The 27,249-nt window shown below is 38.5% G+C and overlaps 1 protein-coding gene across 3 annotated transcripts in view; it reads left to right on the forward strand.

Annotated features, from left to right (window-relative positions):
• Nucleotides 1-27,249, forward strand: part of DMD (dystrophin) — a 1,878,371-nt gene that overhangs the window by 1,264,479 nt on the left and 586,643 nt on the right. The gene's annotated exons all lie outside the window — the stretch shown is intronic.

Below are 27,249 nucleotides of genomic sequence, written 5' to 3' on the forward strand. Positions count from 1 at the left end.
GTTGCAAATGACATGATTGTAGGCAAATCATTCTTTGGATTTTGGTTTCCTCTTCTGGGTACAGGGCACACAGAATTCACATTGACCATTTGGATGGATATGTGTGTGTATAAAAATATTTAAATATTATATGCTTATACATATTTTGTTTTACTACTGCTTTTAGCAAGTGTTAGTAACCATAGATTTCAGAAAAAGATATTGAGGCTCATAGTTACACTCCTGGTAAGTAGCAGAGCAAAAATTCAAATCCAAGTCTGTTTGGTTCCAAAACCTGTGTTCAAACTCCATATACTACCTACCAGTATTAACTACAAATGGGGCTACCATTTGTTGATGTAAAATCCGTATACATATGTATGTTGTTTATGATGTCTGTCCAGAAAAAGTCCAGCCATAGTTAATATAACAAGAACAGTTTACACAGCATCAGTGTAACCTGGCAGCCAAGGAGAGTGGACTGGAATGCACATGTGTGAACAATCATGACTTCACTGTACTAGTCAGGGGCAGGGGATGGCAGTAGACACCTTTGAGTGAGCATGTGTACTGTGTGGCCATCGCATTCAAAATGACTGAGGGAGTAGAGCAATGAATCTGCATCAGATTTTGCCTTAAGCGTGAACATTCCTTCACAGAAACTATTTGGATGATTCAGAGGGCTGCAGCTCTGGGCAACTGGTGATGGGCAGCTTCATCATGACAACAGGCCCACTCACACATCACATCTTGTGCAGAGTTTTTGGGCCAACCATCAAATCACCCAGATGACTCAGCCCTCCTACAGCCCAGCTTTGGCGCCTTGCGACTCCTAGCTTTTCCCCCAACTAAAATCACCTTTGGAAGGGCAGAGCTTTCAGACCATTGATGAGATTCAGGAAAATATGGTGGGACAGCTGATCGTGAGTGGGAGAACTGTGTGAGGTCCCAAGGTGCCTACATTGAAGGGGACTGGAGCATCATTGTCTTATGTACAAGTTTCTTGTATCCTGTATCTTCTTCAATAAATGTCTCTATTTTTCTTATTATGTGGCTGGATACCTTCTGGACAGACTTCGTATATAGACTATGGCAGGCACTGTGCAACGCATTTTATAATTGCATTGTGCTGATACATACAGAAACAAAAGGTATGCTCTTGCACAACATCATGCTGTTACACCAGTACTTCCGAGACTATTACTAACCAGGGGAGACAGTATGTTATGTTTAAAGCAAGGGCTTTGGAGTTAGATTCTTTGGGTTCAAAGCTTGGCTCTGTTACTACTGCTGCTGTGTGACCTTGGGTAAGTTACTCACCCTCCCTGAACCTGAGTTTCTTTCTCTGTACAACATGGGTAATGATGTTCTCTACCTATAGGTTGTCATGAGGATTAAATTAGGTAGTACATGAGAAATCTTCCCACCTTGCCTTGCATACTTCAAGTAGTCAACTAATGTTAGTAATTAATTTTAGGTTCTACAACAAAGTCTATGTAAATCTGCCTACTTACGGCCTTTGAATTGGGCAAACTCTATATCCTATAATAACATTCTATGTAAATAAGAGCATGTTTCCACACCTGCACGCCATGCTGCCTTTGGCACTATGGCCTCCCGTGAAAGCCGCTGGATACTAGAATGGGAGAGAAAGTCCACACTTCCTTGTGAAGGGTTTGTGAGCCTGGCCTTTAAAGAAGGTATTGACCTGCTAGGTTGTCTTCAGAGTTCCCCAAATAAATTTGTCTTTTTTAGAAAGGACGACTCACTGGATGCCTCTTCATAGTGGTAATCTTTAAATATAGGTCTGAAATTAATTTAGAGGAGAAGTTCAAGTTCCATTCTGGGGTCACAGAAAGCCAGGGTTTATAAATGCCAAGATATATATATATGTGTGTACATATATATATCTTCTCCCTTCTCTTGCTAAATACTGGGGATGCTTTTCATGCTTCTTGCTGTCATATTAAAGAAATGTATAAAGACGTTGTAAATCCTTGCCTTTTATAACTTCAGTAATATGACCCTAAATAAACATTAAACAAATGTGTATGGAGAGAAACAAGAAAGTTTGAGGAAGTATTTATTATAATATCAGGAAATAAATATTTCCTCTGTGTAAAGTTTTAAATAAAACAACCCTACCTTTAGTGTTCGAGGCATGAGACATGAGGTAATAGTCCAAAAGGGCTTTATAAACTGTAAAAACATTCTCTATGCCTATTTATTCATATATTTGGAACAGAGTTTTATTGACCTGTTGGTAAGCACCTGGGAAATACAGAGTTGGACACGAGAGGAATGCACAGATTAAAGAAGGTGGAGGAAAAAAAGTAGTAATATCCCTATGATAGAAATAAATTTCAGGAGAATCTCTAGCATATAGTTAGCGCTAATGATAAGCCAGTCACTCGTCTAAGTATGTCACATGTATTACTTAATGTTCACAACAGCACCATGAGATTAATACTAAAGCATGGTGAGGTTAAATGGCCTGCCCAAGGTCAAGTAGCAAAGAGACAACAATGGGATTTGAACCCAAGCATTCTGATTCCAGAGTCCCACCCCTTAATCACCATGGTTTTTTACTTCCCTGGATGTGCTTCCGGTGCTGCTCTGGGGGCTTAGGTCAGGAAGAGGGCATCTAACTAAGGCAAGGAAGAGAACAGACTTCAGGAAAAGCTCCTTGAAGGAGATCCAGCTTAAGCCGAGCACTCAAGAACAAACTGTAATTAACAGATAGATAAAATGAGTGGAAACAAACTGCACTTGACACTGAAGTCACAAACAATGTAGTGTGTTATAGAAATTGTGATTTTATTGGCAGAAATTAATGGTGTATGATGAGGAAGAAAGTTACGAGGTTGAATAGAGAGGAGCAGCGCTAAAAATGGGAATCCTTCCTTGCCGGACTAAGGAGATTTGACTACGGCCTGCAGGCAGCTACAATCCTTAAAGGATTTCAGAGAAGGAAAATCCTCAAATGTAGTTTAATTGGATATTGGTTAGGGTTCTCTGGATACATGCAACAGAAAACATCCTCTGATGAACAGAAAACATCCTCTGATGAAATCAAACAGAAAGTAAATTAGAAATTTACTGAAATTTTCTAAGCAGAAGGCCATGGAAAAGGCTTAGCAAAAGAGAAGGGATCTCAGCACACCTGTACATCTAGTTAGCAGAAAGTACTTGAATCTCTTTGTGATACTTTTTTTTTTTCTCTCTCCATCCTGTGTAACTACTCAAAATTTAAAGTCCTGGTAGAAAGAGTCCAGTTGACTTGTTTGAGTCACACAGCCATCTCTTAGCTATAAGAGAGCAGAGAACTCTGCTTTAAAGCCCTCTCTTTCCAAAGCCCCTCACAATGAAGGAGAAATCATTACCCCAAAGAAATTGGGGTCTGTTGAAAATAGAAGAGGGAAAGGATGCTGAGCATTCAATGAACAATAAATGTCCACTGAATTCAAGCATTGGGCAGAATTGCATGGGAGACAAAAAACAAAGGAGATTTGCAGGAGGTGCTAAGTATGGTCTAAGCAATATGTTTTTTCCAGTTCTGCCTCATGGAGACCTGAAATAAAGACCATTTATGCTCCAATACCCAAAATATCAGTTTGTTCAATGTGCGCTCATACAGTAATTGGTTCTTAATAAATGTAGACTGCATGATGGATAATATGAAAGAAATGTGATAAGGAAGCTCCATTTTTAACAGAGATGGGAGTTTGGAAATTATAATTTTAGGTGTGAAGCATCAGAAGTTAGACAAGAGAACGTAACAACATTTTATGACTCTAGGAGAACTTAGCATTGAATATCTACGATTCAGGTCAAACCTTAGACAGCAACGACTGAAATACTTTCCCCAGAAAGGGCACAAGGACATGGCAGTTGAACAGCTAGCTTTTCATAGTCCTAGACCTTGTATTTGATGAGATCCAGTGTATTCAGGATGGTATGGGCTGACACTAGACCTTGTATTTGAAATCACGTAGTTGCTATTTAGCTTCCATTCTCTTTTAGCATAAGCTGTTTCATTAAATTCTTATTTTAGAAAATAAGGAGCTGCCACCATTCTGAATGAAAGTAATTTTCCTAAGTGAATTATATGAGGCAAGAAAAGGAAGTTAAATTACAACTTTAATTTTTTCAAAGGTTGTAAAATATAGCCATTTAAAAATTAAGCAACTCAACTGCTTTATATTAGAAAGTAAATATATATATATACACCATTATATTTTGGAAGAATAGAGATGTAAAATATGCAAATTAGGTCTTTAAAAGTAAAATATACATGAAGCTCTAAGTTTATTTTCCAGAATTGTACATTAATAACAAAGGATGATTTGTAATTTATAGTTGAGTCAGAGAAATCTGCTAAAGCAATGCTTTTCATATTTCTTCACACATGTAAGTAAAATTGCTCCAAAACAAACTTGTTTTGATAATTATTCCCAGTTTTCTTTTACTGACATAATCTATCAAATGAAGGGGGGAATATATAGAGAGTTTTTCTCTGAAAAATGATGATTAACTATGACCCATAGGAAAGGAAGGAGAGAAAGACAGAAGAAGGGAAGGGAAAGGAAAGGAAGAAAATTAAGAGAGGAAAAGAGAGGGAAGGAAGGAGAATCATAAGAAAGGATGGGCCTGGGTGAGAGAGAGGGTGAGGAGATAGAGAAGTGTCTGGCAGATCTGCGGAGATGTTTGTGACAGTGGAAACCATATTGCTATAAACAGATAGGATTTAGGTAGCCACGCGATAGCATTATTTTTTATACTACTGGTGTCTGATTGCCTGTGCTAAATGAATTACAGTCTTTTTTCAAGTCATTTTGGCCAAGTGTTCAGGGTAACTCACCACGAAATCTGAGCCACAGGCACTTGTATTGAATAAAGAATTGAATTGGCAAAGGAGCTTTTTCCCCTAATAAGACCTCTCCAGGTTGGGCTTGAGACAAATTGACCAATCTGGACAAGATGATAATAGCATTGTTCAAGATTCACTTTTCACTACACATGGCGCTGTTACATGGGAGATTTTGTGATCCAAAGACTGAATAAGCAGTTTTAGTGTGTACAGTATATATTTAAATGGGAAATAATTACTTGATGGATTTAAAGTTTTCTTAAAGTCAAAGTCTTTAAGAAAAATTCTATGATTATTCTTTAAACTCTGGCTATCTTTACACAAAGAGCAATTGAATGGCTCCAATATCATTCTGACGATAACTTTTGTTGAATAAATTCAACCACAATCTGATGACAAAAGAACTTGTCTAACATGGACCTAGAAGGATCGGTGAAACTGTGTATGAGGGAAATGGCATTGATTGTTTAAAAGTAAATGGGAAAACATTTATTGGTATGACTTTTTTTACCAGCAGCTTAGCAGAAAAGTGGGTGTTATAAATCGCTTCCCTCATGAAACAAATGAGAAAAGTAGTTATGGATAGTTCATCAGTCTAATGTCACTTAGAAATGTAATTGTCCTAACATAAATCCAGGCTTCTTGGGAATAGTTTCTTCCTTTTTTTCCTATGACCCCCCCCTCCCCTTCCTAAACCTCTCCTCATTTTCTCTACCAAAGTCATAACAATCCCAATGAAACAGTTTATTTCTTTGGTTACCCAATGGTTTTTACAAGTTGGATAACAGTCATTCTAGGGTGAGAAGATTGATTGGTGTTTTTTCTTTTATTAAACAACCATCGAGCCCCATCATGTCATCCATTCATTCTGCACAAACCTGTTTAAAAAACACCATCGCCAAGTGTGCTGTCTTTCCATATGTTTGTTGCATTCTACAAAGAATAATGTCTCAGTTTGTTTTGCTGAAGATATTTGCAAATTTTGTGCTGCAGTTATCTTGTGACAAATGTACACGTCTCCCGTGGAGAGCTCATAACTCTGTGGATCACTGCTCCACGTGCAAATAATTTCCTTTCCTTACCTAATGAGAACCAAGTTCACCGTTATCTTCGCTGCAGGATGTTCAGATACACCAGTGTCAGTAATATGACGTGCGTTATACTCTTTGGCCATGATGAAATAAACTCCCCTTAAATATAAAGGTCATGGAGTTGCAAACACAAAGATATCCATTTTCTAAGTTTCATAACATTTTCATGGAATATGATACCGTGCACCTTTTTTTGCTTGAAGATAAACATAAGCTTTACAAGACCACATATTTTAAAGCCTATGAATGGAAATGCATATGTTACTACATTTCAATTCATTTCACTGTAAAATTTTCTGTCAAAACCTTATCAAGTAAAACTGAACCACGGTATTTACATGAATTCGGATAAAAGCCAGCGGACTGTGTTTTCAGTGAAATACCAGTGGGATCCTGATAAGGAAGTTTATGTTTGTCATCATTTTTAAATAGTGATTTCTATTTACAAATTCCCTTGCCTGAGTCTTGATTGGGGTTCCTTTAAATGAAATGACTTTTATTATTTTCATAAAAACACCTGTACTCTGGAATCTTCTCTAGCTCTTTTATAAGGAAGCAGTATATGAGTTAAGTAATTCAATGTCTTTTAAACTTTTTTGAAAGCTATATAATGTTATTATACCCTCGATTTTATTACCTACCTGCTTTGGGGGCTTTACATTTTTCCATAATTTTGGTTTCTTGAAATATAATTGAAATTACACTGGGTTATAATGTAAGTTCTTATCATTACCCTAGAGTTAGTGTAATATTGGGTAGTGTTAATGTGAGGTGCATGGTTTTTCGTTTAACAAATTGCCTTTGAAAACCCAGTTACAAAGCATGCTAAAGGCAGATAAGGGATTATTAGGAAATGACACTGAAAAAAAATAGTGGAGTAAAAGTTTGGTTTTAATTTAATTTCCTGTGTATTTAACAAATTATTGAGAATGAGCTGAAGTAATGATCACACATCATTATTAGTGGTTTTGTACATTTATCCACACTTTTCTGTATGCGATTACTTACATTAAAGTGATATATACCATTACATATAAAGTAGATATTTTTAATAGCCTTCCATGAAAATCGATACTACTCATATTTTCTCTCCTCCCTCTTTGGAGACCCCTGAGTTACAGTGTCATGCAGATTATTAAAAATACATATAATGACTACCCTTTAAGAGCTTTAGATATGAGACTAAGTTTTTATTTACCTGTTACTGAACACTTGCTGCTGAAAGACATCAGTGAGTATTATCTTCTTTGGGGGATTAAAATAGGGAGAATATAGGCTCCAGTTTTAGAGTGGATCTTCTGTTGAGGGGAGCAAAAAAACAAAAAACAAAACAGAGTAGTAATTGACACGAGCAAAAATCCGATGGTGCTTTCAATCATATACACATTAGAATGAATCAATCATTTATATTTTTACTATGTACCTGCCTCTCTCATAGAGAAGGAAATTAACCTAGACTTCTCTTTCCAAATGCCTTGTGAATTTTTATTTAATAACCTAATGGCAAAAATATTTTTTGCATGATATGGCCTACTGTTTCTCAATTTCATAAACTATGCTAATTAATCAGTAACTTTCTAAGATGGTCATAGCTGCATTGTCTTTAAGGGAGAAGCAGTGAGATCATGTGGTATTTGTCTTTTGCCGCCTGGCTTATTTCGCTTAGCATAATGCTCTCCAGTTCCACTCATGCTGTCGCAAAAGGTAAGGGTTCTTTCTGCTGTGGAAAAAAAAAACGAGAGGGGGAAAAGCAGCGTGGTTGGACTGTGTTCCTGTCATCTCCTATGAATTCATTAAAAATCATACCAGGGTTTCTAGAGTTATTTGAGTCAATTTTTTATTCCATTTATAAAAATGACTTTGAATATAATTTTAATAATTCATAGATCCTTCCAGATTCCCTTATCTTTTTATGTTACATTCTGTGTAAACAAATAGCATCATATTCAAGAATTAGGCATTTCCCATAATTTACTCAAGGAAAGGATATCTTCTGTATTATTTATCTCAAGAATAGAAATGCTTTGATTTACCCAACAGAGTCTTCCTTCAATTATAGGAGCAGAATTGGCTTTGTAATGATACGAGTTACCATCCCCCAAACGAATGGAATCTATGTTCTGCTCTAGGATTATTTTTAAACCTTCCAAGTAGAAATGAGAAAAAGGGAAGCCACAGGGAAGGTTTGGGGCAGAGGTATATAAATAAATCTCTACTGAAGAAGCGGAGAGGAGAGAATAATTTACACTTAATGCCTCCATGCTTTCCTCCCTAAAACTAAGAGAACTAGATTGCGGTGAGAGGCAAAATAATCTGTAGCAACTCCATGGAGACTAGGCTTTGGTGTCATATCATATTATATGAAAATCACACAAAAAGCTGCCATAGATAGGACCATAAATGCCCTTTGAGAAATTTGACATAAAAAAAATCAAAGTGCCACTTTACCACACTTACCCAGTTCAATTTTATTTTTTTTTAAGTTTTATAATAGGTGTTAGGCACTAGAAGAAGACAGTTATTGGGGGCAGATCATAGCCGTTGGAATAAATGCAAGCAGGCGAGAAGCTATATATAATGAGACTTTATAGTAAAACTGTTCTCTAAATCAAAATGGGAATGTATTTCATGTTTAGGGTTAGGAAACTTTTTAGATGAGAACTATGCAACTTCAAGGTGTGTGTTCTAAACAAATCCAATTATGAAGTAACCACCGACTTAGGGTTCCTTCACGCCCTTTCATGTCGATTATAATCATTAGAAATATAGAGTTGAATGGATTGTCAGAGGACCAAAGCCTTTATGATCTATCCCTGCCTTCTCTGTGAAGTGTGTTTTGATCATTTCAGCCTGTATTGGTTTTTTTTAACCAATGATTCACTGGCAAATTATCTTTTCCATTAACTATATGTGTGCTTGTAAAGCTGCTTCTATTGTCTTGATCTTCTCTTTTAAAGTCTCTGTTGTCATTTGCCTTGTTACATTTTAGCCTTTGAAATGAATTAAATTTCCCTAAAGGCAGGCATAATATTCTCCTTGCTATGGCAACTAAGGTACATACTAGGTGTTTTATAAATATTGCAGATTTACTTTATTTTCACAGATGACTAGTTGTACTTAGCATTTGAAATTTAACAGTCTGTTACAGAGCCATATGGATATTTATGTTTATTTTAACATTTAAATGCAGCATGATTTCTGTCTTTTTTGGTCTGTGATGAATGAAAGGCTCCTGGAAGTTAAATTTACCTCATCAAGTCAAAGAAATTATAATTTTAAGATGCTAAGAATTTTAGAAATTAAATGATCTCCCCCCTCCCCGATTAATACTATTAGGATTGTGTTTGGCTGCGTGTGGCAAAATCCTCAGTACAAGAGCTTATCCAGATAGTTTATTTTTCTCACATAGCCAGACCTCAAGAATTGTGTATTCTAGGGTAGGTCCAGCAGCCACAAAGTCAAATGGCCCTACGCCTTCCTTAGCCATCCCTGGCCATCCTCAGCACGTGACTGTCCCTTCCTGTGGTCTCAAGATGACTACACTGCCTCTCAGCACCACGTCTGTGTTTTAAAATGGAAAAGGAGGGAAGAATGAGGAGAGCAAATGGATGTACCAAGTATATCAGCTCCTATTTATACAGAAAACAAAAACTTTTTGGGCAGCCCTACATAGAAGAGATCTGCTTTCACCACCTTGACCAGAAACGTTTCGTATGCCCGCTCCTAGCTTGAAGGGATCCTAGGATGACAGAGAATTTTAAATGAGTAGGTGGTTTCCTTATTTATAATTCACAACAAAACTGGGGTCCTAATCCTAAGACTTTGATGTTTTGAACAAAATTGGGACTCTTTTATGAAGGAAAGAACAGATATTATGTGGGCAATTGGCTTTGCCTCATAAGATACTCTTTAACAAATGTATATTTTTTTCCTCTACTTAAGTAGCTCTTAATTAGCTACAATTGATGTGACTGTTTTTCCCTCTTCTTAGTTCTTTCATCACAGAGGTGGTCGGGGGGCGGGGGGGAGTGAATGTGAAAGAATAGCCCTGGCATTAACATTTAGTAGTAGGCATCAGTTGTTTTACTTGACAACTATACTGTATAAAGGTGTGTAAATTAAATGGGAAGTTGAAAAACTTTGTGTTCTTATTGCCTCTTCTATTCTCAAGGAGTAACTTCCTAATTAACCACACACTGTTGGCCATGATTCACGAAATCTGCACCGTCCGATACAGTAGCCACTAGCTAGATATGGCTATTTAAATGTAACCTCATTAAAATGTAACATCAATTCTTTAGTCCCATTAGCCACATGCAAATGCTCAATAGCCACATGGGACTATTGACTGCCATTTTGGACAGCGTAGAAATAGAACATGCCCATCACTACTGAAAGTTCTGTCGGACAGTGCTGTTCCAAACAAGTATAACACGCGTGTCCTCTGTTTAACTAATTTCAAATATCAATGAAATAAAATTAAGAAAACTATATTGTTCCGCCCTATCTTTTTGCCTCTGAGTATTTTTAAATTGGAGAAAGAGAACGCATCCCCTTTTATAGTAGCTTAAAAAGCCTGACAAACTCTGAAGAAGTCCATTAACATGAAGACCCATAGTATTCAGTCATCAGTTTTCATACTCTGAATTATTAAGACCCAAAAACACTTGCACTGTATAAGGAAAAATAGAAGCAATTCAGTTCTGGCATGATGATCCAACAGGAAAATAAGTAATATAGTCCATCTAATATAAGACTTTTTAAAAGATCAAGATTTTCTTCCTGGTCTGTGTTGCCCTTGCCCTTGTTTTTTAATCCTTGCCCAAGGGTGTGTTTATTGATTTGAGAGAGAGAGACAGAGAGATCACTTGCCCTCATACGCACCCTGACCAGGGATGAACCCCGCAGCCTTTTGGTGTTCAAGACAATGATCCAACCAACTGAGCCACCTAGCTTGGGCTATGTTGCCCCTTTCATAACATGTTATAACTTCTTTACGTGGTCTTTTCAAGGTTTTACCACAATCCCCAGTGTTTAGTTGGCCATCCAAGCTCTCTTCCTTGCAGTACTATCCCAAGACCCAAGTTTCTAGATTTTTCCTTCTTCCTCACCACATGTTTCAACAAGAACAACCACTCTTGCCTCTCAGAATCTCAGTTGTCTATTCTATGCTTTAAAAAAAAATGGAAAATGGTGACTGTTAAGATTTGACTAAATACTATTGTTCCTAGTGGATAGGTTATCTCAATATTCCCCATGCAGAGCGCTAGATCCATCAGATGTCACGAGGTACTCCTGGTGAAAAAGTCAAATAAGCTGAGAAATATTCATCCATGGAGTTCGAGAACATCAGCATCCATCACCATAGGAGAGTCCTGCAGGAGTGTTAGTACTGTTTAGCTCAGCATCACTCTCCCATTTCTCCATGGAAATCATTTGTGGGGAATGTCTGGAGGAACACGATGTAGAGAATGTGAACTTATCCTAATCGAATGTTCAGGTCTCTGTGAGTCACTTCTTTACATGCATTTGTTTTTACCAAATTAATCTTTCAGAAATCTTTCTTCTTAGTGCCATGTCTATAATTTGGGAAGTTGTTACTAGGATAGCATTTGTGCCTCTCATTATGATACACCTACCAGGGATGAAGTAGCAAGGCTTTCTCCTGAATGAATAGCTGAGGGAAAGAATTTAACACAGCATTCTATAAAAGCAGGATTGCCTATAAAAGTATATGTATATATTACATATCACAATTTATATTTAAAATATCGATTAATTATGAAAATCTACATGAAGGTTTGAGAAGCGCAGCATTTAAAGGCATTAAAAATTGACACAACTGAGTCCTGGCTGGTGTGGCTCAGTGGATTGAGTGCCAGCCTGCTTACCAAAGGGTTGCTTGTTCGATTCCCAGTCAGGGGCACATGCCTGGGTTGCAGGCCTGGTCTCTGGGTGGGGACATGTGAGAAGCAACCACACATTGATGTTTCTCTCCCTCTCTCTCTCCCTCCCTTCCCCTCTGTCTAAAAATAAATAAATAAAATCTTTGAAAAAAAGCTGGGACAACTGTAATAGAATAAACAAGAATAAAAAAATAAAAAATGTTTTAAAAGACATTAAAATGGCCGCACACATTTTATGATTTTCCTATATACACTCTAAACACCTTTCACATTGCATTTGGAACAGAAAGCTTTGTCTCTTCCTTTTAATGTTCAATTACAGAGCTCCTCAATGGAAATATATAGGAAGAACCATAAATTCTATTTATATTTATTTTTATCTCATTCTTTTAAAGTTAATATTTTTGCTTTATAAAACACACAATATATTAACAAAGTAGTATATGTATGAAATTTCTATTAAATGTGATTGCTCCGTGGGTCAGTTTTTTTTTTAAATAGTATGTGTGTGCAGTCAAAAACATTTGGAGTGCACTGCTCCTCTGTGTGTCAGATGTCAACTGTCCCCTGGGCCTAGTATAACTGTCCCCTGGGCCTAGTATAAGGTACCTTTGGACTCCTGATTGTAGTACTAATTGTGCCTTCAAAGGAACCTATCATGATATGAAAGATCTTACTTCAACTTAGGTGATATAAAGGTCTCTCATTTATTTTCTTTAACTCCTCTTTACTGAATAGAAAGCAGAGAGATTGCAATCACTATTTTATGTTTTAAAAAAATCCTGGAAAATGGTGACTGTTAAGATTTGACTAAATACTATTGTTCCTAGTGGATAGACTATCTCAATATTCCCCGTGCAGAGTACTAGATCCATCAGATGTTACTAGGCACTACTTGTGAAAAAGTTCCACAAGCCTTTGTCTCTTTAAATATATTTTTTACAACCAGGAGGCATGTTCTATCTTATTTATCTTCTTTCTATGACCCTTAAAGCTTTGGTTTAAACTTTTATATTAAACTTCTCATCCAAATGTTTAAGGCAGATAAGATGGGTTACATCTATTTCTTTAAAAGGAAATATAGATCAGTTCCCTTACATTGGAAGATTCTCCAGATGATTTGAGTGGCTGTGATTTTAAGTATTTTGTAAGGCCAAGGCGGGGGGCATTTTTTTGAACATTTTGTCTTTTTGGTCTCCCAGTACACACATGTTTATTTTAAATAACCTCTAATTATGTGACAACTCATTGTGTATGATCATGGTACTTGGATTTTTTTCAACCTTCTATTTTCTCTTTATTTTTGTGTTTGAAGATATGAATCCAATGCCAAAGCCCTGTTCTGCTTCCCTATTGTTCCTCAGTTTTATTTATATTTTGAAGTCAGGATCACGTGGCCTAGAGTTCTTTCCAGGAACAGAATGTATAACTGACCTGCAAATTCTCCAAATCTGAGATGTCGTTGCTTTTTTGCTTTTTTTCCCACCATCATCAGAAACTGTGCAGATGTGCATTATACTTTTCCTATTAGAAAAGCATTTCCTTGCTCCAAAATATTGCTACCAAATCATACCATCACATGATTAAATTCTACTCTTCAGAATGAATGTATTTTGTCTCAAGCATTGAATCTACATATTCTGGGTAGACATGAAAATATCATAGAATAACTCTTTATAACATTATAAATATAATCTAATTGCATTGTTTCTCCATTCCCAAAGCATAAGAAATGTCATCGGTCTTTGTTTTTTTTTCTAAACCAAATAAAATTTGGCTCAGAGCCTTCCTTCTAGAGTAGTTGGGAAACCCAGGGTCTTGGTCATTTTTCAGGGTTTTGCATTCTCTTCAGGATGTTTCTAGAGCCTTTGAGAGTCTAATGGGTATGCAGAAAATATATCTCCCAGTTGATATCACAATTCTGCCTTTTCTACTTACCTAGGAGTCTTCGTCATTCTAGATCATTTTCTATAATCGAAGGTTCTCTAAAAACAAAGAGCTTTTAACACATTTGCGGGGTGGGGGGGTGAGCAAAAAAATCCACTTTGGTGACACAACCATGTCTACCATCTAGAAGTGAAAAAGGAAATACATGTTATTCATTTTGAACACCAAACATAATTATTTTCTCAGGTTATCTTGCAATGCTATTCATCACTTTTTAGCAGGTTGCTGGCTAAAAGATTCTGAAAGCATGTAACAAAGGGAAGCTAGGATCCTAAGGGAGATGTGATCTTTAATGTTAGTTCCTGCTGTCTGTGAGGTTGTCACAGCAAGGACGCATGCCTGTCATACTGAGGTTACAAAGGGAAAGAATGGGACTGATTTCACAAATCAGCTTACCATCCATTTTATGGTTTATTACTCAAACATACACTTAAGAATAACAATGAATACCTTTATTAATAATGCCAGCCCACAAGAGTTAACTAAGATTGTCCGGAGTAAACTGGATATATAGTTAACTCATTTATAGGTAAAGAGAGAAAATGAAACAAATACTAACATTTTGCAAACTGAGTTATTTGCTGTATGGGCTCTTTCTTGGAAAATATTATTTAAGTTGATATTATTTAAAATCTATTTTAGAAAGCCAAAAAGTAAGGAACTTGAGATATGGTAAAATAGATTTTACATTTGGGTAAAAACAGGATATTCTTTTAGATTAAAGTTGATCATAAATGAGTGTATCTTCAATCACAACTAACAGAAAATGCAATTCAAAGTGGCTTAAATAAGAAAGGGAATTCAATTCCAAGTGGCTGAAATAAGAAAGGGAATTGATTGGCTCATGTAACAAATAGTGTGTGGGCTGCAGGCATGGCATGCTCAAGGTTCCAGTTTTATTGCTCAGTTTTGTCCTTCAACATTGACATAGCGGTTACAAGATTCATTTTTGTATACAATGCTCTATTTAAAAATGAAAGAAAACCTTTCTTTTTTGACCCTCAGTGAAAGTTCTGAACTTCTCTCTGATTGGACTAGCTTAAAGTCATAAACCCACGCCTGAACCAATCACTGTGGCAAGAAGGATAGTATTTTCCACCCAAATCCCTTGGTTGCTACAGAACAAGATGCTGTGAAAATTACCAATAAACCTACTCTAGTCACTACTCCGTGTTGAAGGGAGCTGACAGTTGCTCATGAAAGGTTTCCCAGAGGAGTTAGTATTTAAACCAGGTATAATTCCTTTATTATCAGACTAACAGTCTTATACAAACAGTTCAACTTTTTGCTTAATTCTATTTTACTATCTCTTGGTAGTGTTAGATAAGTAATTGTGACATTTAAAAGCTGGAAAGAAAAGGAAACAATACCATCTCTTTTGCCATTTCAAAGGAATAGAAATGAGCATATATATTCATTTTCTTTCATTATACATCAAGAGAAATATAGTGTATTACATTAACATGTATAAGCAGGATTTCCAACACTGATAAATGGTAAATATTTTGTCATTACCATATTTCATTCTTCTTTTCTTATCCTATTTTTCTTGGTCAATTCTTTGATGATATCTCCAAATATCAGCTTTTGTTCATAACAAAAATTGAGTATCATAGTAAAGAACACTTGTTATAATTTGGACACTCCTCACTCTCCTCGAACATGAAGGAACATTAATAATTTGTGAGCACTTTTATTGCTTTTTTTCATATTTGGAGAAATAGCATGAGCTTTTTTGGAGTCAAGCATCTAAAAACCTTGCTTTGTGAGTTATTGGCCAACCACACAACTTCTCTGATCCTCAGTTTAGCATCTGTAAAACAGGGATAGAAAACTCAATGTCACACTGTCGTTATCAGGATTTAAAGCGTGTTATAAGATCTTTGTGAATAAATCCCTGCAGTTGAATGTGTTCTACCTCTGAGTTACTTCTCTTCACATTTCTACTTCGCTCTGATATCACCACAGTATTTTACATCATTCATCAAAGTAAACAAATAAAGTTGCTCTTTAAAACGAATATTAGTTTTAGATGATTAAATAGGTTTGTATTGAGGTTCCTCTTGCTGATCATAGCAATTATCCTTGGTGAAAAATGATAGATACTTGAAACACCAATTAGTCATGATGGCTATTTTTACTGTATAAATAAATCAAACTTTCAGATCTGAAAAGGAATCAAAAAAGGTCAATGGCAGTGTTTCAAAGCCCCTTGCCATTTGATGCTACAATTTTTTTTTTTTAAAGAGAGAGAAATGTGTTTCGCTCTAATTCTTTTCCAGGTACTTCAGAAAATGTGTATTTTCCTAATAGATGGGAACATTTCACCTAAAATGGCATATGGTGTGCTTGAGTATGATATTCTTATGTTACAGAATTACATGCTTATGATTTTGTAATATAACAGGTGCTACTTGTGCCAGACCCCGTATATATGCACACACACAAACACATGGCTTTTTTTACTTGGCTTAGAAGGAAACCCTTGGCGTGTAGTGAAAAGGGCACCTTCTGTTGAAAGAGGCTTTCAGACAGGAGTTGGAGTGCGCTTCAGGTCAAAGACGATGGGATGAATGTGAGAAACTCTGGGGCTAGAGCCAGGTCTGTTTGAGCGGGAGAGAGATGCAGGGAGTCCACTCCACTCTCCCTCTTCCCAATCATTCTTAAGTCCCCAAGCACTTGATGGAGGAGGAATGAGAAGGAAATGTGCTGGTTACTTACAAGAAAGTTTCGCCCCTATGCCTTGGAGACTTTTAGGACAATAGTGTTATAGAAATTAGTGCCAAATGCGTGGGGTTTATTTACTTAATGATAATGTCACAGCTTGGATTCCTGGGAGACGCGGCCAGGGATACAGGTGAGCAGAGCGAATGTTTCCCTGGGACGATTCTTGCGGTCAACAGCAGGGGGCAGAAGAAGAAGTTGGGCAGTGATGCAGCCTCAGGAGAGGTCTCATCTTACCCTTCAGGGAGTTCTGAAGCGGAAGTTACTCTTCAGGACTGTTCTGAATTGGAATGAGGGCATCAGGCCTTCGCAACTCCATGTCCAGTCCTTCATCGAATGTGGGCATCTCAGGGAAGGAGACATAAACTTGGGCAAGGTGACTCTCTTCAGCCAAAGTAGTTCCTGGAAGGGGGTTGGCAGTTGATGGCTGTCTACCAGAAGCACTCCGAGCAGCTAGGAGGTTACGTCCCTCACTTCTGAAGGGGCATCTGGGCACCATGGCACAGCTCCTCGCTACAGATAGGTTCATTATTCAAAGAGTGGCTAGCTGGGAACAGTTCAAATGTCCAAATTGAATAGATTGCTAACATAAATTGGGATGAATGACAAAGCAAGAAGTGCCGTGCAAGGCTGTTTTGTTGCAATATTTATTACGGACCCAAATGCACACATATTATTTTCTCAAAACACATACCATATATGTTTCTTTGAATATTTACATAGCCATAGAGAATGCTATTGAAGGAGATTTATAAAAACTTAGTATGATAAGTACAAGGTAGTTGCTCCCCCATTCCCTCACTATCAGCTGTTAGAATGTCCAAATTGCTTTTCACAAATTCCTTTCAGCCAAAAAATTTTTTGGCCAAATGATATGCTACTAGAAAATTCCAGGTGCTTACACTTACAATTTATTATGCTCTATGTGTACGAGTCACATCATATTTAATATGTCTAATCCTCTCAAGTGTAGTATAAACTAATTAGTATCATACTTGTTTGTAAAGGAGGAGGCTCAGAGCTTAAGTTACTTGCCCACGGCAATGCCGTCGGTAAATATATCTGGATTCCAGTCCAGGTTTATTGGCAAGAAACTATATATGTGTGTGTACATATATGTGTATATGTACAGGATCTAGCAGAAGTAATGCCTGCTGGAGTGTGGTTGTTAAGGTAATAATATGGACATAATAATTTATAGTTTTAATTGGAACATTTCACCTAAAATATCATATGGTGTACTTGAGTGTGATATTCTTATGTTACAGAATGACATGCTTATGATTTTGTAATAAAACAGGTGGTTTTTGTGCCAGACCCTGTATATATGCACACACACAAACATTTATGCACGTACGCATACATATATATTTACATATACAGATTACAGTGCGACTTAATAAACTGCATTGAGAATTAGTCTTTAGAACGTAGCTGGGGAATAAAAAGAGTGGAGATGAAAATGTCTTTGCTTAAGCAAGATGATATATTAAAATAGGCTTTCTTATAATCTCCAACCATGCTATGAAAAAAAATATATCCACAGAAGCAATAATAGGGAATCTGAATCTTGAGCAGAAAGGCAACAGAGAACTTGTCAAAGAGCCAAGATAAAAATGTCAGACAAGGATATTTTTGAAGCACAGATAGGCTCCCATAGGGTAAGAGCAAATGGTCTCACCACAGTCCTATATCTGAAGCCCAGGGTTGCATCTCCAGAAACTAATTTCTGTGCTCAGCGATGATCCAGCTTATTCACTCCCTCACCCGCACAGTGGCACGCGCACACCCCCGTCATGTCAATATCAGTCTGTTGTTTTCTTCCCTAAATTACTAGGCCTGGTTATTGTTTGGACTGCGGGACAAAAGCAGTAATATGAGGGGGTACCTCAGGATGAAAAGCAAGGCAAGATTTTGAAAATTACTCAAATGATACAAATACTACACAGAGATGGAATAAAATGTTTAAAGATCTGTTTATTAGACCACGTTGGACAAATTTAGCCATGAGGAAATCAAAAGAGAAATTTAATGTTATACTCCGAGAATAAAATCAAATGTATCGTTGAATGAAAGGAGGTGAGGATTACAGGAGACAGTTGTTTTTATACTGATTACAGTTCCTTAAGGTATGTGGTTGGCCTAAGGTTAAGAACCGTTCTAGGTCGATAGCGTTATGAAAGACTAACCTTTAGGTTATTTTTGATAGATGACAGTAGCAAAAACCTCGTGTGATATGTAAGGGTTAGTTACTTTCCCATACTCTCACTATCCAGGGTTAGGATTACACTCAGTGTAAAAGGTTCACTCAAGGCAGATGTGAGAATATTCTAGAATCTACGGTGAGGATTCAGTTAAAGTTAGAGAGTGTTATCAGGCAACCAGAATCTTTGGATTCAGTGTGGAGACAGAATAGCTTGGGCGTTGGATCTTGGGTACCATTTCAAAGAGCGCAGACTCGATGCCTGCTAGCTTTTCATGCTTCGTTCTTATAAGGATGAGGAATGTCTCTAAAATATGTTAACCAAAACATGCATCTTGAGTAACACTAATGTCACAAGTGAAAATCTATTTCTAACATTCATTTTGCTCATTAGCAAGGCCTCCTGGCATTGACTGTGATAAAAAATAGTTAGAATGCTTGTAGCACCTGCCTCAAAAATCGGGTCTTTCTGATTAAAGTCGGACTCCGTCCCCTGTATGAATTCCTGATGCAGGCAACTCACGGCATACACATCCATATGCTCACTCATGTAGTGTCTATGCTGAAATTGGTTAGAGTCAATGACATATGATTTGTTAACTTTTTGTTACTAAAAGATGACTTTTTGGTTTTTATTTTTACCACAGAGCTTTTAACCTGTGTCAAATCAAGTCTGCAATGATTCATAATCTCCAACTCTCTTCAACTTATCATCCTTACAGCAATTATCATGGGCAGTTGAAACATATAGACAGGGTAGGCAAAAAGAGGTTTACGGGTGTTACTAGGCAAAACACAGCGTTTATTCTAGAATTATCATTTATTAATTAGTGTATTATTTTCCATGCGAACAACTGTAAACCTACCTTTGTGCCACCCTCTGTGTAGATTTCCCTTGATTTAGGATTTTCATCCTTAAGAATATATCTGGTAAACAAGCCACCTCTGGGTCAAATAATCTATTTGACAAGGATTTTATCCTCCTTCATAAATATTTTAAGTGAGACATGTCTTTCATCTTTGTTTCCATCCAAACTACATGAGAAATTGGATTATTTTTAGTGGTCCAAGAACAAAACAAAACACAAAGCCCCCAAATCAGAAACTGTTTGTATGTATTAAGAAGTGGCAACCATTTGGTGTCAATTCAATCATGAATGAAATGCTATTATGTGAGAACATCTCCCTGGCTTGTATGGGGGTAATGGGGCATGGGATTTACAGATTCAGCAGTAACCGAGAGATTGAAAAGATATGTAGCTTTTTCCCAACAACTTTGCTTAATGAAACCCTCACTTTGCGCTGTGAAAGGAGCTTATCATTTTCTTTTCATGCAAATCATCTTAGTTTTTATCTATTTATTTAATAGTCTGTAATTTGGAGTAATATATTCTTTTTCTTCTCCTGGTACTGTTGTTAAATAGCAAGCAGCAAATGCTAAGAGGAAATAGGTTAGCGTGTATCCCAGAAATCAGAGTTCTCATTCTCTCTCCCTCCCTCCCTCTCTCCCTTTTCCTGTCTAGTGTTTTCTGCTTTGTCATGGTATAGCCATGGTACAGGCATGTCATAGACTTTCATTGTAACCTTATAGTCTCTATAACTTTTGTATATCTGACAAGTTTCACCATTAAGTTCTATAAACAATCTCATTGTGTTTTGTAAAAGCTAGAGTGGATAATGGGAAAGAGAGGATATTCATCGGAAAAGTTGATCAGCATGCTACTTCAGCTCCAAATGTTCGCTCTGAATGTCCTCACCAGCATTTTAAATTCATGTTTTTACTGTTTCACAATTCTTTCCCTTTAATTACTCTTGTTGATGTGAGCCTTTAGGCATAATATACATATACAGCATTTATGCAAGATTCTACTAAACATGTGATGAGTTATCTATTGTAATTTGGGAAACTTCATCATTTAAAAATTCCATAGCTTGTTTTTGTTTTGTTTTGTTTTGTTTTCAGAATGACCGAAAAGAATATAGAATATGTATGATTCATCTCAAGAGAAGTAGAACAGGAGAATTAATGTTATTTCAGGTCTTAATATTGGCACATTTATGAGTCAGCAATACATTTTTTTCTGGTTTGCAATAAAAGAATTCTAGACTAATTAAAATCTCACTGATGTTTCACCACCAGATAATTCTATATTTGAATGTTTCCCACTTTGTTTTCAACTTAAAAAGAGAAAAGAAAAAAGAAGCATTGCTCTTCCTCTCTCTGTCCCTGTAGTGCTTCATATTTTTAACTTATCATTGAGAAATATTTCACAGGTCTCTTCCCTCCACTTGGCTCTTGTTTATCTACATGTTTCCATTTCATCATTTTGGAGAGAATTACCTACCTCAATTCTGAAGGTCATTTACCTGCAAAAGACAGAGAGCAGCATCTATTCAAACAAGTGCACAGTAATTATCCATCAGTTATCTTTGTTCATTAGTTCCTTGTTTCAGAATTGAGGGTCAGCCTTCCCACCTGCCTCACAACCCCAAGAACATTATCACAGAGTCTACTGATTCATTCACATCCTTGGGCTAAGTTGGCCACCCACTGTGTTCCCGTTGTTTTGTGTATGGTGGCAAAAAGATTTAATTGGATATTGTTGAAAAGACTCAGAGGTTATCTCTCAATTTTCATATGTGGCTCATCCCTTTCCCTCTGTAACCATATCCTTTCCTTGATGAGAAAATCGCCCTCTCCATGGTAACAATAAAAAAAAAAAAACCTTCCAGATAGTTGTTGCAGACAAAAGAAGTCAAAAAGTAGAAGAGATTTAAAAGTGAAAAAAAAGGAGGGAGACAGCTGGGAAGAAGGCTTCATTTTGTGGGGGGGGGGGGGGGGGGGGGGAATGGAGGAGGAGAGAATGAAATTGAACGAGCCAAAGCCTAGCTAAGAAAAGATGGCGTTTCTGTGTCCTAGAAGACAGTGCCCCTTCCTTTCCTATAGGCTGTCGCTCCCCAGAAGATAAGGACTTCATTCTGGAATTCTTCTAGGACTCCCTCCTGAAGCACTACTGACCATGAAACAGCCACACTCTGGTTTCCTCGGGAAGCCACAGTTCATTAATTTTTTTAAAATGTGACACCTTTGTGAGCTTCCGTTTCCACCTCTTAATAGGGACATTCAAATGTACTTTGGGTAACACGGTGAAGGAGATGCAACGGTACCCCTCTCCCTCCTCCGAAGGCCTTTGGTTATACCAGGTCAGCCACCAAGAGCAGGATTCTCACTGCTTTGTGCCTCTTGTGCTTTCTAGATTATGCCGTTTTGCAGCCCTTGTCACTGGCTCTCACATAGTCCTGAGCCAGCCCAAGGAAGTATGTCACAATGTGACAAGCAGTTTAATGTGAAATGACTGCAGAACCATTGTGGCAGGCTGAATAATGGCTTCCCAAAGATATCCGAGTCCTAATCCCTGGAACCTGTGAATGTGTTCTTACATGGTGAAAGGGACTCAGCAGAAGGGTTAAGTTAAGGATTTTACCATGGGGAGATTTTCATGGATTATCCTGGTAGGCCCCATGTAATCACAAAGGTTCTTATAAGAGAGAAGGCAATGTGGTAATACAAGCACAATCAGAGAGAACTCAGGAGAAGCTAAACTCCTGGCTTTGAAGGTAGAAGAAGGGGCTACGAGCCAAGGAGTGCAGGCAGCTTTAAGAAGCTGGAAAAGGCAAGGCAATGAATTCTCCCCTAGAGAGTACAGAAGGAACACAGGCTCTGCTGATGCCTCGACTCTAGCCTGTAAGACCCATTTTTGCATTCTGACAGCCAGAACTGTAAAGTTATAAATGTAGGTTGTTTTAAGCCACCAAATTTTGATAATTTGTTACAACAGCCATAGGGAACTAATACAGCCATGAACATTTAATAATAAACAATTTTGCAATTTAGGTAGTAGCTATCTCTCATTGGGGTTTATTTTTTTCTTAACTAAGGAGAATAAAAGTAGGGTAAAGGGAAAAGGCCATGAGCCCTCCATTTTAACCATAGAAACAGGTATTTCCAGTATTATAAAAATGGCAAATTTCCCAACTATATGTGAATTTTTTTTTAAATGACAGACGAATGTAATTGTTTGGAATAACAGCAGTAAAGCAGAAAAGGAAAGTGTTCATTTGGAAATGCAGTTGGAAGAAAGTGAGGAGTAACAAACCAATTGTGTAGTTTTCTCCTTTGCTTTTTTGTTCTGATGTGTTTAACCCACTGCGCTCCGTTTTCAAAACCAAACTGCAGTGAAGCATTGATGGATTCGATGGCATGAGAAGCACAGTCACAGGGGCAGGAAAGTGAAGAATGAGAAGAGAGAACAGAGACGCTTGCAGAGAGGCCCGTGACATGCAGACAGGACTAGGCTTAGGGGTCAGGCAGGCCTGAGTCCACACGCTTTTCTGCTCCTAACTGGCAGTCTGTCTGTGAGGGAAATTATTAATCTCTAAGCCTATTTCCTCACATGTAAAAACAGATATAATACCCAGCTATGTAGAGTTATTATCAGGATCAAATAATGATGTTTGGACAACCTCAAGCCTGGCTTCTGCAACACTGTATCTGCTTAAGAAATTGTAGCCATAGTGTAGCGGAGGGAAACACTGGGAAAGGAGATCTGGGCCATTCTATTCCATTTTCACCACCTGTTAGCTGTGTTACCTGGGGCAAGCTATGCAACCTTTCTGCGCCTCATTTTCCTTGTCTATAAAAGAAAATGGAAGGACCTAGCTCAGACAGTTGCTGTAAGCTAATATTTGTAAAGTGCTTAGGACAATTTCTGGCACACAGGAAATGCACAATACCTAATTGTGGTTACTCTGCTGCCACCGTTGCACTGTAGGAGTTTGAATTGTAAGGCAGTAAACTTTCTTAGGAGCAGACCGACAAGTTTTAGTAGATTATTTCTGGCGAATGCTATACGTAAGTGGATCAAGATTAGGGGCAGATAATTACTATTAAACGATGACAAGATGGATATCTATCAAGCGGGAGCTGCTCAATCGGTTGAATCTCTCAGGTTTCCTCTCTTATATTTTTATCTCCCATTTTGTGCTGCCCCTTGTTCAAACCTGTAATACTCTTGACTTCTCTTTAATAACACATGTACTGTAAGTTGCTTTTGTTATTACTTGTGTATACTTTTTCCCTTTTGTGAACCAACAGCTGGAAATTAGCTTTGCCTTTAGCCTACCTAGCTTTGTAAAGTTTTAACTGAAGTCATGATGCATTCATACCTGCTCCGGCCATGCTCTTGGAGAAAACTTCCCCTAAAAGGTGGATCATTAATAAGAGACAGGAGAATATGGGAATTCAAATTGAGATCATGGAAACTGTAAACAACTAACAGTACTGATTTACTTATCATTATCTATTTTTGTCTCTGCCTAATCCTATGCCGCAAAGGTATCGGAGGCTGCAAAGGGTGAGCAAGTTTGCTCACCTCATGTAAATAAAACAGAAAAGTGGCTAGTTACAGAATTCTTAGTACAACCAGGGATTACTGCTTCTTTTTAAATTACTGAAGATTTATTGAAATGGGTGTTAATAATGCAAAACATCCCCAAATAAAATAGAGAATTAAACTTCACTCTTCCCAATAATGTAAACAGCTTGGTTAGGTAAGCAGTATTACCAAAACCATTTAGGAACTGATGATTATCACACTTAGAGCAGATCTCTCTAAGCTCACAGTTAAGAAGCTGCATGCATTTTCCTATCAAACAGAACATAAAGTTTCCATATTCCTCAGAATCAGCTTCATTTGAACCATGTGTTTGCTTGGAACTATGCTACATAAAGCCATTTCCCCCAAGCTGGCTCGTCTCATGTGGCAGTGCAAGTGTGTGATTTACTGCCACGATGTGTTACTATAGGGCCATTTTTATAAGATAAGAACAAGTGGGAGGAGCCAAGACGCTGGCAGAGGATATGGGTAATACACTCACCTCCCCCCAAGACCAAACCAGAATTACAACTAAAAACACAGAGCAATCAACTGCAATAACCAACCAAAGACTTCTAGCTGAAGAGAAGTCTTACAACCAGAGGTTTACAGAAGAAGCTACGTTGAGACTGGTAGGATGGGCGGAGACGTGAAGAGGGCTGGCCGAACCCCGCAGGTGGTGCCTGAGATCCTGGAGGGATGTCTCAGCCCCAGGGTGTCCCCCTGAGAAACGTGGGGTCCCAACCCCAAGCCAGCCCCCCAGCCCAGAGCACCAGAGTGGGGAAGAGGTGACCATATAACATCCGGCTGTGAAAATCCGTAAGAATTCTGTCCACCTGACAGAGACAGGCGTCACTAGAGACCCAAGTGGCCTCTTAAGGGGCCAGCACACTAAATCCCATTTGCAACCCCTCGCCCTGGGCTCCAGCAGAGGGTGACCAGAGCAGACTAGAGTCTCATGAGGAAAGACTGGGGTTTGTGGCTCTGGGAAGAGAGGGAAAGGAACAGCCACCAGAATTCCTGTGCTGAGTCCCTCTCTCACACTTCAAATGCCATCTTTCTTGAGCGAAGCTCTCTCCTCTGTGCAGCCTCAGCCTGGGGGGATGCAGTAGCCCCACCCTCTGGACTCCCTGTTGCCCGCCCTGTGGAGCTTGGCCGTGCTGAGGAGTCAGCTGTCTGGGCAGGGCGGAGAGGTCTGGGCACACTCAGGGCCTGTCAGTGACCGAGTTGTATGGCCCTGGGGCAGGGACCATGCGCCCCCACTTCCACCCAAGCCTGACCAACACCTCCCCGTCAGGGGCAGCCCACTAACTCCATCTTCCGTGCCCTGCTGAGATGGCACTCATGGCAGAATCTGAGACAGACCAAGTTGTGTGAGGCCATTTTTCTCTTGTATACCAGACTGGTACAGAGCCCTCTCTTCACATGGCCAAATCGTAGTCTGTTTGGGCCTGATAAAGTCCACTGGCCTTGCCCCTGATGACTCCCTGAGACCCCCACCACAAAGGTGTGGAGGACCCAGGGGGTGGCAGCTAGACTTGATATAAGCTGGGACATTTGCTGAGTAGCCTCAGACCCAGCACCGGCACTGGGTTTGAGCCTGAATCAACCAGGTGAACACCACTCATCCCTACCTGGTAACTCACTGAGAACCTACCTCATGCAACTCGAGGACTGTCAGAGGCTCTTTCAATGACTGAGCCTGACAGGCGGCTGGCAGGTGGAGGCAGGCAGAGGTAGAACTTGTGGTGCCTTGGAACTTTTGCTCACCTGCCCCTGGGCCCAACGCTGGTAAAAGCCAGCCTTGGTGAACGGCTTGGCCCTTCCCACACTCATTCAGGCCCAGCAGAGGCAGCCACAAACTGTGGTTCACTTTGTTGCTCCAAACAAGTTCTCCAGGGCCAGCCACTGGCAGTGTTTGACATTGGACTGCACCAGTGTCCTTCCCAAGAGAGTTCAGAACGACATACCCAGTGGCCAGCTTCAGACAACATCAGAGCCAGATCCAATTAGCTTCACAAGCAGCATATCCAAAGGGACATCTTGGCAGGTACCAGACCCTGCTGAGGCAAATTTTACCTTGTGTGGTCAGCACCTGCATAGCAGCTTATACACTGAGGTCAGGGTTGATCCTCATAATCAGCCAGGCAAACGGTCAACCCCATGAACAAATGGGTTAATAACAATCAAGACTTAATTACAACAGGAGGGCCCACATAACTCATACAATGGATATTTTTGGAGCACCCAGCTCACGTAATAAAGGTGACTATACCACTGGGTCCCACAGGATACCTACTACACAAGGCCACCCCACCAGGACTGGCAGTCTTAGCAGATCTACCTAATACATAAAAACACAAAGAGGCAGCCAAAAGAGAGAGACAAAAAAACATGCCCCAAATGAAAGAACAGTGGAATTATTCAGAAAAAGAGCTAAATGAAATGAAGGCAAGCAATTTATCAGATAGTTAAATAAAATTGGTTAAAGGATGTTCAAGGAACTTAGAACTAGAACAGCATGAGAAAAGACATAGAAACCATAATAAAACCATTCAGAAATGAAGAATACACTAGAAGGAATAAACTGTAGGTTGGATGAATCAGAGGATCGAATTGGTGATTGGGAAAAAAAGAAAAGGTAGCAGAAAAGGTCCAATCAGAGCAATGAAAAAAGAAAGAATTTTAAAAATTAGGTTAGTTTAGGGGACCTTTGGGAATAACAAGAAGTGTAACAATATTCACATCATAGGGGCGCCAGGGGGACAAAAGAGAGAGCAAGGGATCAAGAACCTTGAAATAATAACAGAAAATGCCCTTACCCTGGTAAAGGAAAAAGACATACAAGTCCAAGAAGGACAGAGGGTCCAAGAAACAATGAACCCAAAGAGGCGCACACCAAGATATATCATAACTAAAGTGGCAAAGTTTAAAGACAAAGAGAGAATTTTGAAAGCAGCTAGAGAAAGACAGTTACCTACAAGGAAGCTCCTATAAAATCATCCGCTGACTTCTCAAGAGTAACTTTGCAGGCCAGAAGGAATTAGCATGAAATACTCAAAGTGATGCAAAGCAAGGACCTACAAGCAAGACT

The sequence above is a fragment of the Pteronotus mesoamericanus genome, unplaced genomic scaffold (genome assembly GCF_021234165.1).
Source record: "Pteronotus mesoamericanus isolate MK-2021 breed Mesoamerican mustached bat unplaced genomic scaffold, CSHL_Meso_final contig_173, whole genome shotgun sequence".
NCBI lineage: Eukaryota > Metazoa > Chordata > Mammalia > Chiroptera > Mormoopidae > Pteronotus > Pteronotus mesoamericanus.